We start from the raw sequence: 14,108 nt of genomic DNA on the forward strand, positions 1-14,108 counted from the left end.
GCATCGCGCTAGGTGAGGCGAGAAGTGCCAGCAAAGGCCTCTGTTACGAATTACGGGAAACAAGCAAACAGAACAGGTTTGATAACTTAATCAGGTGCCAGGGCCTCGGATCTAGAGGTTCCAGGAAGGAGGAAGGCTCGTTTCATTATCGAATATCATGTAGAACTCACTTGCCCTGCCTTTTGCTAGGAATCCTATCGTTATGCTTTGGTCAGGTTATCCCATAAATCAAGGGCCCTACATTCTATTATTTATTGTTCATATCTGAAAGGACAGATAGAAAGCTTAAACCCCGCTTGGGGAGAAAGATGAATCTTGGCGAGAGTAAGGAATCGCACCCTTAGCGTGAGGGGAATAGCCGGTTTCCTTTCCTTAACTAGACTACCTTACGGTAGATCGACTGGGCACGTCAACGTATGTATTCTGTCTTCCCAATCAAACATTAGTCATTGCAGCTATTTCATCTGGTCTACTAGAGTAGAGAGATCTCTCACTTCACTGCACATCATGCTAACTAATAGCTAGCCACCTCACGGATCACCTCATTATGTGCAGCTAAAGCGGGGTGTGTGCATTGTTCAACTAGAGCCGAGGAGCACAAAAGAATAAGGAACAATAGGTTCGCTACCCGATTTCAACATTTTCCTTGATTTGAAATCAATCCAATATACTTTCTAGAATCTAGAGTGATATCAACAACCTCCTAGTTGAAGTACAGACGAGGAAGCAGCCTATTAGTTTCAGTCCAGTCCAGGAAAGGAGCGGAGCCTATTGATATAGCTTAGTAGAGCTTCGCCATGATATCAGTTTGTTTTAACAAGTAGTAGGAATGCGCGCTGATGTGCCAAATCTCCTCATGCTCCTTCCGGATAATCCGAAATCTACGGGTAAAGGAAAGATCAAGGTTTTCTCCTTGATCAATCGACTTGCCTGCTTCCTTTCATCTGGCCAACGGTTCCTATATCATTAGCTAGATCTGTTATGTCAACCTCAGAGACATATGCTTATGTAAGAAGAAGGTATCCCGATGGAAACATGTCAAGTATCCGCCTGGCATCGAACTCTATTTTCTGTATATTAATGAAAGGTTAGACTAAATCGGGGTAGAGGAATTGGTCGACTCATCAGGCTCATGACCTGAAGACTGCAGGTTCGAATCCTGTCCCCGCCTAATCATGTGTACGATTCAATGAAATAGCTATTTGGAGTCCACTGATGATTTGCTAATTGTTTTATGATCCTTGACTAGCTATATAGACCCTAGGAACTTGCATGTGCTATTACTGCTGTATAAAGGAAAGGTGGCTCACGTCACCACTCTCCCCTATTCCGATAGGAAGGAAGAGTCCATCAAATGCAAGTCGCTACCAGTTTCGTATTTTGGATGAATACCATCGCACCATTTGACCTCGATGTAACGAGTACTCAAGGAATCCTCTTGAATTCCAGTCATGATGATCAGGTCCCTGGAGTACATCACCCTCATCCGGAAGAAAAGAGAGAGAAGTGGAGTAAAATGGATTCAAATGCCGCATTGCAAGTGAACAAAAGAAACCAGTGGAAATAGAAAGAGAATGAACAAGTGTATCAATTCATGAGTTAAGGAATACTATTGGGAAGATTGGGTGACTAATATCCTGAGAAAACAATCTCTTGCTTCCCTTGAAACATGCTGAGAGGACCATTTCGATTAGTGAGAAGCTTAGTTCATGGGTCATGACGACAAATCATATCATGTACCAGTGCACTGTTCTTTATAGATCTATGTTCAGTGAACAAGAATGTAGTGAGGGGTGCTACTTTAGTGTTATTCCTAGACTGATGAAGTGAAGACTTTAGGCCTCGCTAATAGTGGACCAACTGAGAATGTTTGTTTATCTTTTCTGTAGATATCTCAATATTTCTTGAAAGCCTTATGAATGGTGGCGAGGATGTGGAAGAGCTAGTCATATAGTCCTTTAAGCTTGATTCCTTTTATCGGTTAGCAAGGAGTTTGAAGCTTGAGTACTTTGAAGAGCATTTAAGAATAGCTCATAAGCAATTCCAAGTGGCAGAGATGACTCGAGGGATCTCGTCAGATAAGCATATCCTATGGTTAATGTGGTACCTGGTCCAGTCAACTTGGAAGTAGAAACTGACCACTAGTGGGTGTCAATTAAAAAGTCACTCTGTGGCTAACGCTTCTACTGTTATCGGCAGGGCTTAGTCTCTCGTGGTTCATTTCCACCGGAGAGCATCTGTTTGAATAATTAGCGTATATAGTTGATCACTCTAATGACAACGGATTCGATTCGCAAATTTCTCATGATTGACCGAAGGAAAGGTTAGCGACTCTTTCCCTACGGAATCTCCAGTAGAGCCATTGCATAGCTGGCAGACACGATAGGCTCAGGGTTTCGACTGCTGTTCATTCCGATCTTAGGTCTCGCTCAGCGAATTCAGAAGGGTTGGGTCCTTTGTCAATGACTTACTTTCCTAGTAGCAGAGATGCAAGAATAACTACTTTCTTCTGCTAGGCGTTTCTTTGTTACCAGCTGAGAAATAATACTCGTTTTTATCGGATGAGGGGGAGTGTCTTTGTTTGTTCAACGTGCAGATCCGGGAGGAAGGGGCAGGACTTGTTGTTCGGGCAGTCTAGTTTTGTTTTTGTTTGGTGCCGGTGTCCCAGTAAAGGATGTAGGGCTTGCTCTTCCAACAACCGCTCTCTTCTCTCTTCGCTCCCTGATGTCTTCTCTTCATCTTCGGTATTTTTTTTGAGGATTCAGATTCACTCATAACTATAAGAAGAGTGTGGGATGGAGGAATGGATTACGGAAGGAGACAGATTCTATATAAAATGGATTAAGGTGGGTTTCGGAGATTATACTTAGTTCGTGGACATATTAGATACTACCTAATTTTCGTGATCTTCTGCCTAATAAAATAATGCAAAATAAAAAAAGTAGTACCATGAGCAGCTTAGACAAGAATGGATTTGGGAATGACAAATAATAGTTGGCGAGAGCCCGAGGAATTGTTATGTGAATGGGAGATAGATGGAGTGGGGCCTTGCAATAGGAGTAGATGCTACAGATGTGGTGTCATTATCAGCGATTCCTCAATCGATCAGAAGAAAGGGAATATAACCTGCCCCTCATTGTCCTTCAATCATGGTGCAATGAATATCGTAGCTAGAGTGATTTCAATCTCATATAGCTAGCTTTCCTTTCAAAGTGAAACGATTTTCCTTTTACGTTGAGATATTTGAATTGGATTTTCTTTCACCACTACCATCGTAACGCACAGAAAACACTGACGTTTCCGCTCGCTTTCAACCACTGCCACTTTACCTGAGCACTGTGACGCAGTCGGTCAAGTATTGAGTTTCTACTAGTATATCAAGGACTTATGAGAAATGAAAAGAAAAAAAGGAAAAAAGGAATTCTCATAGTTCATTGAATTAAGGGAGGGCCATTCGTGGGGGGTTCGTGGAAGAGTTGGGTTCGATTCCCTTTATATGCGATGTGGCGAAAAAGACTAATTCAACGAAATATGCCATGCCAGCATTAAGATTTAAAACGTGTCGTCTACTTCCAGGAAATGTTCGAAACAGAGAACTTTCTCTAATCCAACGCCGTATTCTCCAAAGATTGAGGAACAAGAGGAGATCCATTAAAAGAAATCTTTCTCGGAGAGAAAATCTAAACAGTAACATCAAATCCCAAACTACACGAAAGTTGTCTCTTTATTATGGGTATTTACCCATAAGGGAGATGCACAGAGGAAGAGAATGAACTTCATATATCCCTTTTTTACTCAATCAAGAAACAAGGTCGTACGTGATTCCGGTTCGTCTCCATTTTAGTGACACTCTTCCTCAAGCAAGGCAGCCGATAAGTCATTGAAGGGTTTGTTTGAATAATGGACTGGTAACCATTACTCATTTGAAAGTTTCCCACGGTTATCTAATATCTTTTAAAGAAAATGACGTGAGAACCCGCAGTTTTGAAAGAAGGAGACCTTTCTGTATCAACATATCAGTTGGAAATATCATAGGCAAAATCCTATCGGCCATATCAGTTGGAAAAGAAGAGGCAAATTCCTACCGGCCAGAATCTAGAGAAGAACAAAAAAAGAATGGTTCCGCTTACTCACAACTCAGAGGGGATGCCGCTTACTACTCAAATCCAAGGAATTGCAAAGGTTGCGTTCTTATATGCAAGAAGAAGACTTTGAAAGAACAAAGAAGTTTGGATCTGCAAAAGTATGCTTAGGCAGTTCCTTCGCTGAGCACAACAGAATGAAGAGGAATTTGTTTCATTTCAAATACTTCTTCTTATTGAAAAGAGGGATGGAGAAAAACCGAAATCTTCCTACTCGAACAATAATTCCTTTTGTAGAAAAGTCTTCTTTATATAGTAATTCGACCTATTGCTCCGGATCCCCGTTTACTAGGAAGATAAGAATCAAAGGGTCGAACTACCTACTCATTATTCGGAGGTGAATCATAGAACACTAAAAGCTGTGGTATCTTATGGACCTAACATAGGTCACATCCCTCACGACATAAGATTGAAAGATCCAAACCTTCCTCTTTGGAGCGGAAGCGGACGTGGCCAAAATATATAAAAAAATATCGGCCTAGTCGCTCATAGGGACATATCTATCCAGATAGAGGATAGTCTAGATCAATTTTGAGAAAAATCTCTCTATATATATAGATAGGTATCTCTGTGGATAGAGATAAAGATAGGGAACCCTATAAATCGAAATATATGGAAAAAGTGCACTTTTTGACTACTACTGCTATTTCTCAGACTTTTTCAAGGAAACATCATTTTTTCAATTTTGACTGAATTGGTCGGAGCGTAGACGAGCAAGCAGAGCCCAGGAAAGAGGTCAGATCGTCATAGAGCAGTCGACTATAAGTATAAGACTGCTGGCCTGAGAGAAGGTAGGCTCTCTCGGGAAACATGGCCCAATTTCTCTTCTTTCTTTTCACACGGGCAACAATTGGGAATAAAAAAGACCATGAACATGAGTTTAAAATGTAAAGAAGGGGAAGAGTGCATTCTCCACTTTCTTATCTCTAAAATGCATAATATAGTGATGTCATGTGTCTGTTTCTCTGAAAAGGTGGGTCGGCCCTTAGGGCAAACAGTAGTGCCAGGTTCCATTGTGGAACGGTCGTTTGCCGGTGACCTTTGTCCACTGTAGTACGAGTGACTGGCGCATCACATCCAATCTCTCATGTCAATGAGTCAGTTAGAAAACAACTCCAAATGAATTAGTGATTTCCCCTTTATTTCCCTCGGAGCGCAAGGGGAAACAAGATTGAGATTGAGCGCAAGTGGTCAGCTCTGATACAAACCAGGGGAAAAAGAAGCTGGAAAGCCTTCTTTAAGGCGCTACTATTTCTAGCGGCATAGGTGCTTTATCACAATACGAAAGATGTACATACGAGGACTACGATTCCTATTTAGAGATATTCCTACGAGCGATAGACGTAGTAAGGAAATTACGTACGCCAATAACAAATACGAATTACGCCTACGAGCCTACGCAATGGCATGTTTCGGCGTATAAAGCTAAGAACGAGAATATCCTACTGCCTCCACTCGGAAAAGGCAAAGGTATCCAGTATAGGATATTGATGAACGGAGGACAAGGAAAGCAGGCAAGGTGAACCTCCTTTGCCAAAGCCCTTTTGAAATACCTTCTTTTTGAACCTTTAGAAAATACCTGCTAGCTATCCCTAGTTTTGTTTAACCAGCTTTCCCCCAAAAAGGGGAGATCCGCTGCTTACTGCTCACGGAAACATCCGACCTTATGGTCAAGTCGTCCGCCTATCTTTCTGATCTCATTCGTTTTCCAATTGCATAAAAAGTCATGAGATCAAAAAAGAAATGTGAGAATGTAGTTACAGATGTAAAAAAAGTCAATATCTCATTCTCTTGTTCTTAAATCATGAATTGGATGATGTGTGTTTCATCAAGTATGAACATATTGCATTTTTTGCTATGCAATTTCAGTACCGGATCGACGTCCATTTATTTCTGTGTCCTCATCCGCGTGTATGTCTGTGTTAGATAGGCTCTGGAAGGCCTTACTTTACTAACAGGTAGGGCGCGTTACTTTTATTCTTTTTTGCTGCTTACCCGCATGTTTAGATTATTTACTTGCCCTTTCACTTTTTCTTCGGCTGTCACCAACTTTGTTCAATGCTAGTCCCTAACCCATGAATAAGGGCTCCGCTGGCTACCGGGTTCAGAGAAGTTTGTAAGCTCTTTCTCTTTTTTCATTTTTCGCCACCTCCTGTGTCTTTCCGTTTAAGGTCTTTAATTTTCGGCATTAGCTTCGTTAGAGAAAGCCATGCGTGAACTACAAAGCATGGGATCCTGAACACCACGAAAGAAAGCGTACTACTTTTCAATAAGGTCCGACTTCAGAGAGGAGAGACATGAACTTGTTTTAGGCGTAGAAAAGGCATATGGTATGAAAGATTGATTGAAAAGAGGTATGGACTGGTCTCGCTTCTTAGGGAGAATGAGACCTCTGTCGGAGCAAGCTAAAGAGCCCACTTTATATCGTCGATTTCAGGTAAGGCACTCGATCAAGCCTATACATCCGGGAATTTAGCTCCAAACCAAAGACGACTTGCTTTGGTGCATTTCTTCGGCCGGGGCTTTACTTGATTTTGGCGACAGAAAGGCCATATGATCTACTTTCTGGTGTCGGTACCTTCACAAAGATAGACCCTTCTTGCTCTTATTCTTATTCTTATTTGGTGGAATACAAGAGTTCTGAAGCTCCTTTCTTTCTTGGTTCGGAATCCAATCCAGTTGAAAACAAACAATTGCCGGATGGCAAAGTCAGATGAAAGGCTAGGAGTGTAAACCACGTACGAGCGTGGCGTAGAAAGCGAAATGTTTTGCAGCGAGTCAAGCGTAATATGATCAAAAGGAAATGGGGTCGATGCTAAAACTCAAACAGTTCCCCAGAGGGGGCCCCGGGTTGAAAGAGCGAGCTACATTCTTTCATAGAAGACAGAAAATAAGAGGACTGATGCTTTCTTACTTCATCTTAATATAGGGATTATAGCATTGGAATTATGGAATTTGAATGGATTGAGTACATCAAGATGAATAAATTAACGTAATAAGCGATATTCTCAAAAGATTTGGTCATGCCAGAAACCTTAGTGTGCATGGCACCAAAAAAGGGTCCAAAGAACCTGAGATGCAAGTAATGGCTGAATAGCCGGGGAAACACTAAATAAAGACAAGTGTCATCCGGACTTGCTTGATTGATTGAATCGAGAGATGGAAATGCCATTGAGAGATTAGAAGGGATAGAGAAAACGTCAGATAGAGGTCGTGCTTCTGCTCAGTCCAAAAGAACAATCTGAGTGAGGATAAGGTGGTTTATGTTAGGGTCTGAGAAAGCAACTTGACATGCCAATCCTAACAAGAATTCCACTCTTTCTGGTCATGTCAGAAACCACCTCTTGGAAAGCAGATCGAAAGCCAATCATTTCAGAAGACGATGACCCTCTTGTGATCCTACGTTCCTGCTAGTTGGTGGATGAAGAATAGGAGAGAGCTTGCTTGAGTAGAAGATAACCCGCGAGAAGGATGTTTTGTAGCGCTTTCTCATACAAAAGGAAAAGGCATCACGACCGAAGATAAGGAAAGATCCCAGCTTTTCATTGCTCTATTGCGCCACCCCTCCTCCCAGAGCCGGTTCTTATCCATAGATTTTTCAGCTAAAAGATACGGTACATATATTGATTTATGCCCGTGCTTCTTCTTCTGTTTTTGTACACAGAAGGATGTCTAGGAGGAACAGATCACTGAGGTTAAGGATGAGAAGGTGAAAAGTGAAGATAGAGAATAGATGCCATGAACAAGCGTATCAATTCAAGAGTTAAGGAATACTATTGGGAAGATTGGGCAGTGGGTTCATCTTGTTATTGACCATCCCTTTTCAACACATATATTTTAGTATACGTCTTTTTTAGTTGCTTAAAGATTTCAGATATTGCTTTTTCTGTTATAGGAAGTGTTGCGTTCCCCTTTAGGGTGTTTGTCAGTGGCGTCACCCGATAGGGTGTGTGCCCAGAAGAGAGAAGAAAAACATGTTGCTTGCTATTTCTGGTTGAAGAGCTATTTTTTCCTATCGGACAGGAATTCCGAGGGATGTTTTTTGTTGTCGATTTCTAGCAATAGAAAGATAATGGAAGTGATTGAACAAGTTGGGTCATGAGAATGGAAGTTGGGTCATGTTGATACTAGATCCATGTCTTGATTATTCGACTTTTCCATTCCAATGCACAATACTATGCATTCCATTCCAAAGAGCGGTTTCGGTGGGTTGATACGATTTCCACTTTGACGGTCCTAAGTTGGCATTCTTTGCAGATAACTTCCATCTCACCATAGACGAAAAGTACCCAATTTCATGCCAAGAGACCATGTAAGGGTTGTACGACCCATCCATATGATAAAAAGACTCACAAGCCTAAGAGCAATTCCTTCCTTCCCTATCATTAATTAAGGACTGGCTTGCTTCGAGAGAAAGGAAATCTGAATTCCATAGTTGTTTTCCCCGCGAGCTGGAACAACTAAAGGTGTAGGTTGGAAACATAGTTTTTCCGTTGGATTGTGCTCCAGCGAATGGAATAGTAACACACGCTCCCGAGAGGTGGCATTAGTTTATGGTTCGAAAGAACGAGTCACTCCATCCAGCTATACATGCATCGATATAGAAGATTTGAGCCTTTGAATTTACTTACTACAAAACAAGCTATCGTCTCCTATATATTTCCTTGGGCTCGCTTTACAAAAGAAAAACAAACTACTCCTCGAGATGTGGTCAGATCGAAGTACTAATAGGCACAAAAACAGCAGGAATATCTTTCATTCATTTCATCTGTATGGTATGACACGACCTCTTTTTGCTCCCCATTTCGTTGGAGCTGAGGCCTCTGTCTACCGGCCCGAAAGGAGGGTCTCATGCTTGTAAAGTAGCATATATCTTGCACAGAATGAACCTTCCTTCAGTCACAACGAGAAGCACTATCGGGGTCTGAACAAATAGAAAACACAATCAACACTTCATATCAAAGTCAACCAACGTTTATCATATAGAGCGGAATCTTCATTCTAATTTGAATAGCCAACCCTCCCTCGAGTCGTATGCTTTCTGATCACTCTCCTATGCTGGTTACTTTTCTTTTATTCCACTAGCAATTCGAAAACAAATCTAAGTAGTTCCACACACAGGGCTTTGCTTGAAAGACAGAGGTATGTTCGTAAAGGTAGGCTAGGCGCAGCGCAATCCTTAGAAAGCATACCTAGATTCAAAGCCCACTCTTTCCTTCAGCTTCCACCGCTGTCTTATGCGGCAAATAACCACCTAGGGAGTAGAAGTTTCTTATTTCGGTCTTTTTTTCGCCTAGTTGTCTCTATTTCGATTGCATTCTATGTCAATAGATTCGTTTATGCTTTATCGATAACTATCTCCTCTTGATGGAAGAACAGAAATCTCATTTGACTCGCTAGGAATAGGAAAATTGGAATAAGCAGAAGGGAGAGTGGATTGGGACGACGAGTCGGTATTCGAAGATCCTTTGGGCTTAAATGAAATAGACTAATAAAGACATTCGCACAGAGCACACGATTCGCTAACTAGTCAGGATTCAGATTTGGTGTAGCATAGTTTGGATCAGTGATATCATGACCTGAGCAGGCATCCTTCACCTCGAATTTCCCATATTATGAACAGTCAAAGTTCACGTGGATGCTGCTTTCTGTCTCGGATACTGGAATTGGCGCAACTCGAGCTATTATCCGAGATGCGGCGGGCGTGTTCATTGCGGCCTACAGTGTTATGCTCCCTCGTGCAATTCACGCGACATCAGCGGAAGCAAAGACAATATCTGTTGAAGGCGAGCCCCGCTCCCGAAGATACCTGATGATAAGTATGTTATCGAAGCGTTAAAGCGAGAATTCACATCTGTAAAAGATTCCCACATTCCGTGCGATTCGTTGCCTACCAAAGAAAGGTGCAAATAAGCCATTTTATTCGGTTTTGCCTCTGCTGATCCCAAATAAGCCATTTTATTCGATTTTGCCTCTGCTGATCCTGCTCATGCTTTTTTTATCAATTGGTAAAGTCTCTCAGCCTTGCAAAGTGGAAAAAGAGATGGGCCTCGGATCCATGTTTCGCTAATCCCGAGCTTGAAGAGAAGTGAATGCCCGTGGGGAAACGAAGAAGACCTAGGGTTATCTATTGAGAACCATGCATGCCCAGATCTATTACGAAAGTTGGAAAAACACAATGGCCAAATGCACTTATTTTCGAAGAAGAATGAGGCAATCGATCATCCGGACGAAAGGGATATGGAAAGTGGGCTTGTTCTTCACTCTATAAGTAAATATAACAGGCATCCATGGTTAACAAGTAGAGACTTCGCCCTTCTCTAAAGAGCCCAGAGGTCCTGCTAAATAAGATGTATTGTGAGCACAAGATGGACCTGAGCTCCTCTCTTAAACCAAGGCATACTCTACTGGCTTTCCAATGGAAGTTTTAGAAGGCGGTTAGGTTAAAGATAAAGTGGTTGAGCAGTGAGAAGTGCACCGGAAGTGTAGTTCAAGCGATGGGAAGCTAGCGTGAAAGGTGCTCCAGCTTGCTTGCTTGGTCAAAACAGGCTTTAAAGACAGCTTTCTCTTTCGCTATCTTACTTGGATAGTTTAGGCTTTCTTTTCCTTCCTCATTCACCAATCTATCATGACCGTATTCTTTTCCTCCCTGAACTTATTTGAGTTGGTTTCGGTTGGTGAAGTCACCGGTATGGTATGATGGTTTAGTATCATGCTCCTATAGTCCCATTGCCATCTCTTGGCTTAGAATTTGACACTTGATCATCGGTTTTCTAGGTCAAATGGGTGACATCCCTTCTCAGCTTCTCACTTGAAGAACTATGAGATCTCTTGGTTCCAAGCGTTAGTTATCCTGTTCTCAAACTTTTTTTTGCATGCTTTGTCATAACGAAAGCTTTTAGCCCATCCAACTCAAATGAATCTAGCTCTGCCCCTATAATATGCTTTCCCTCGGGGCAGGTTCTTTATTAGCGGTTATCAAAGATGGGATCCAACCTGTTTTGTTTGCTTGTTTCCTACCTTCTAATATTTTAACTTTCAGTATAATATAGTTGCGTAAAATATTTACGTTAACATTCTCCGTGCAAACTAATCAATAACAAAAATGACTATTCTACTTAGATTCATATTCAGGGGCTCTTTGTCTAAAGGAAGGGCAAAGTCAACAGGCCAATCCCAGTTTTAGAATTGGGAGAAGCAGTAGGAGGTTCACCATCAGAAAGGCATGGGACAACGAACTCTCTTAAAGCTCTCTTCGAATAAGTCTTTCGCTTGACTTGGCTCAACGGCTTTAGTTCAGTAAATTCTTTCGTATGAAGCTTGAGTCAAGTCTAGTCTCATGAAGTGAAGACCGTCAAGCAATCATTGCTCGTCTCTCCGAAACCTATTGATAAGGAGCGCGTTCAAGTGTATGGAATAATCAAACCTTTCACGTATTTGTTAACATAGCGTTGGACGATTGATTCCTCTCTTTCTCCATGGCTTGCTTCCCATAACTGGCCTTACTAAAACTTACGAAATGCTAATTTGACCTAAATTTTTGGTTAATTGCTGACTTTCTTTGCTAGCTCACCCGAAACTCTGTCTTCAGGAGGAAAGCTTGCTTGAGTACCTTACTTGAAAACAAACCGCTTGAGCTGTAACCAAAACAGGAAGGTTTGATGAGCCACTGCTTGCTCTCTAACTGCTCTTACGGCTTCTTCTTCTTGACCTCTGCTCACTACTGCCAATGCTGTGACTGCCGCCTCTATCTCTAAAGCTGCGGATTACAGCTCCTGATGCAAGCAGTTTTTTTTCTGAAGTATGAGTCTTGTTTGTGACATTCAATTCCAGAATGAACATTCAAAGGAAAATTAGTATGGGACGCTGCTTGCTATTACTGACTGCGGCTGTCGACCGAAGAACTGAAGATCTTCAATCTATGTTTGAGTGCTCTTGCGAAAGAAAATAATTTCGAATGCAAAAATGACTTCAAAAATAGGATAGGATCGCGGATTCCATATATTTTTATAGAAATGGAGATAATGTACTCCGCATCTATACACCGAATGCTTAAAAGCCATTTAATGCCTTCTTGCCTGCCTTCAGCTCATGCCTTCAGGCCAGCCTGCTCTTGCCTATGGTTGAGATGCCTACTTCCCATTAAGTCAAAATACCTCATAGACAAACATATTTTTAAGAATACTTAGTTAGTTAAAGAGAAAGATGGATTTTGACAATTTTTTTAGTCCCCTCGTTCCCGAGAAAGAAAACGGATGCGCTAACGCGCAACGGCTTTCACGCTAGTTGCTCAATCCGTTGCTTGTTCGGAAGAAACCGTAAATGAATATTCTTTATTTCCTCTCGGATAGGCCCTCTTTTTTCATTCGAATGTACATCTTTTTTCGGCAATGCTCATTCGTGAATAGCATTTCATGCTTCTGCTACTACGTCGGAGAGATCTATGGAAACTCAAAAAAGAAAAGCAGACGGCATTGGTCATACGATAGCCGGAAAAGTAAGTTCTCCCGCCGGCTATTCAAAAAAGAAAGACTTACTTATTCATAAACTTCCTTTTATCGAGCATAATAGCTCTTATACGCTTGTACAGAGGAGTATAAAACAATGTGTGTATATATATATAGGTGTTTAGTATCCTACAAAAAAATTAAAATCCAAAGCACCGTAAGCTTGCTTTCTCTCCCGCTGACAGACAAAGAAAAGGTTTTTTAGACTTTTCTATGGCAGGCCTATGCTAGTGGAATATCTTTTTTGTTTGTATTCTAGCTTAGCTCTCTCTATTCTTTGCTTAAGCTATCGTGTCGTGTAGATGGATGGCATCTCCCTATTCCCACATTCCCGGATATGATTAATGCATGGAAGCTAAGGAATTGGGTAATTCTTCAGCCCAAGATGCAAGCATTTGGACTCCATCTGAATATGGAAGTTGAACTCTTATAATAGGCTTGGCTCTGGAAAATGGGCTTATCTTGCGCAAAAAAACGCAAATAAAGAAGAGCTTCTTGTTTCCAAGTGGAACTTGAATGGGCTGCTAGCAGATATGTTGGGGATGGCAAGTTAACACCGTGGGTAGGCTTGCCTTTCACTCGCTCTGGCACATTTTGGCGGAACGTCAATGTTATATATAGTGGAATTCTAGAGGTAAGTTAATGTTTTCAAAAATCCAAATGGAAAAGGATTTGCAAAAATATGCAGATTAGAAGCTAGTATCTCCAGTTTTATGATAGAAAGAAGAGGAAGAATCAGCGAACATCCTAAAAAATGGTACTTTTATCTAAATCCGATAAAAAACAAACATATTCTATTGTGTGTTGACCATCGAGAAACGAATGGATTAAGATGAAGAAGGATGGTTCAATTAGCGAGCATGGGAAGGCTTGTGGAGGTTTAGCAATAAAAAGGGGATATATGCGTTCTCTCAAGCAGTTAAGAACAAGACCATACTCGAAGTCGAGCTCTTTTGCATCTGGACATGTATTCAAATAGCAGGTGAAAAGGAGTGTCAGAGGATTTGGATTGATTCGGATTCCCTAATGTAAGACATGGTCTACTCTCAAGATCCCAAAGTCTGCAGCTAAGGAAAGCCCCTTCTTCATAAGATCAAGAAAGTACAAGCGTCTTTCGAAGATTGGAAAATCTCCCATACTTGGAGAGAAGCAAACCAACCAGCCGATTTGCAATTGACTATGCTTAGTAGTTGACATCTTTGGTCTTCACATTTTCCCTTCCATTTTGTAAAGTTTGTAGAAGAGGATAGATCAGGTAAATTGACGAATGTCAATCTTCATTTTTGTAGATTAATACACTGGTAGGGGTCGATCAGGCCAATCCCAAAGATGACCCCCGAACAGCTGCCGGACTGCTCTACTGATCTTCTCTCTCTTTAGAAAAACGGAACCTTCTCAAAGACTCCCTTTGCACTGAGAACACAATTCAGAACCCTCCTTCTCACAAGAAGGCAAACCT

This window comes from Triticum aestivum, chromosome 4D, assembly GCF_018294505.1.
Source record: "Triticum aestivum cultivar Chinese Spring chromosome 4D, IWGSC CS RefSeq v2.1, whole genome shotgun sequence".
NCBI classification, from domain to species: Eukaryota; Viridiplantae; Streptophyta; class Magnoliopsida; order Poales; family Poaceae; genus Triticum; species Triticum aestivum.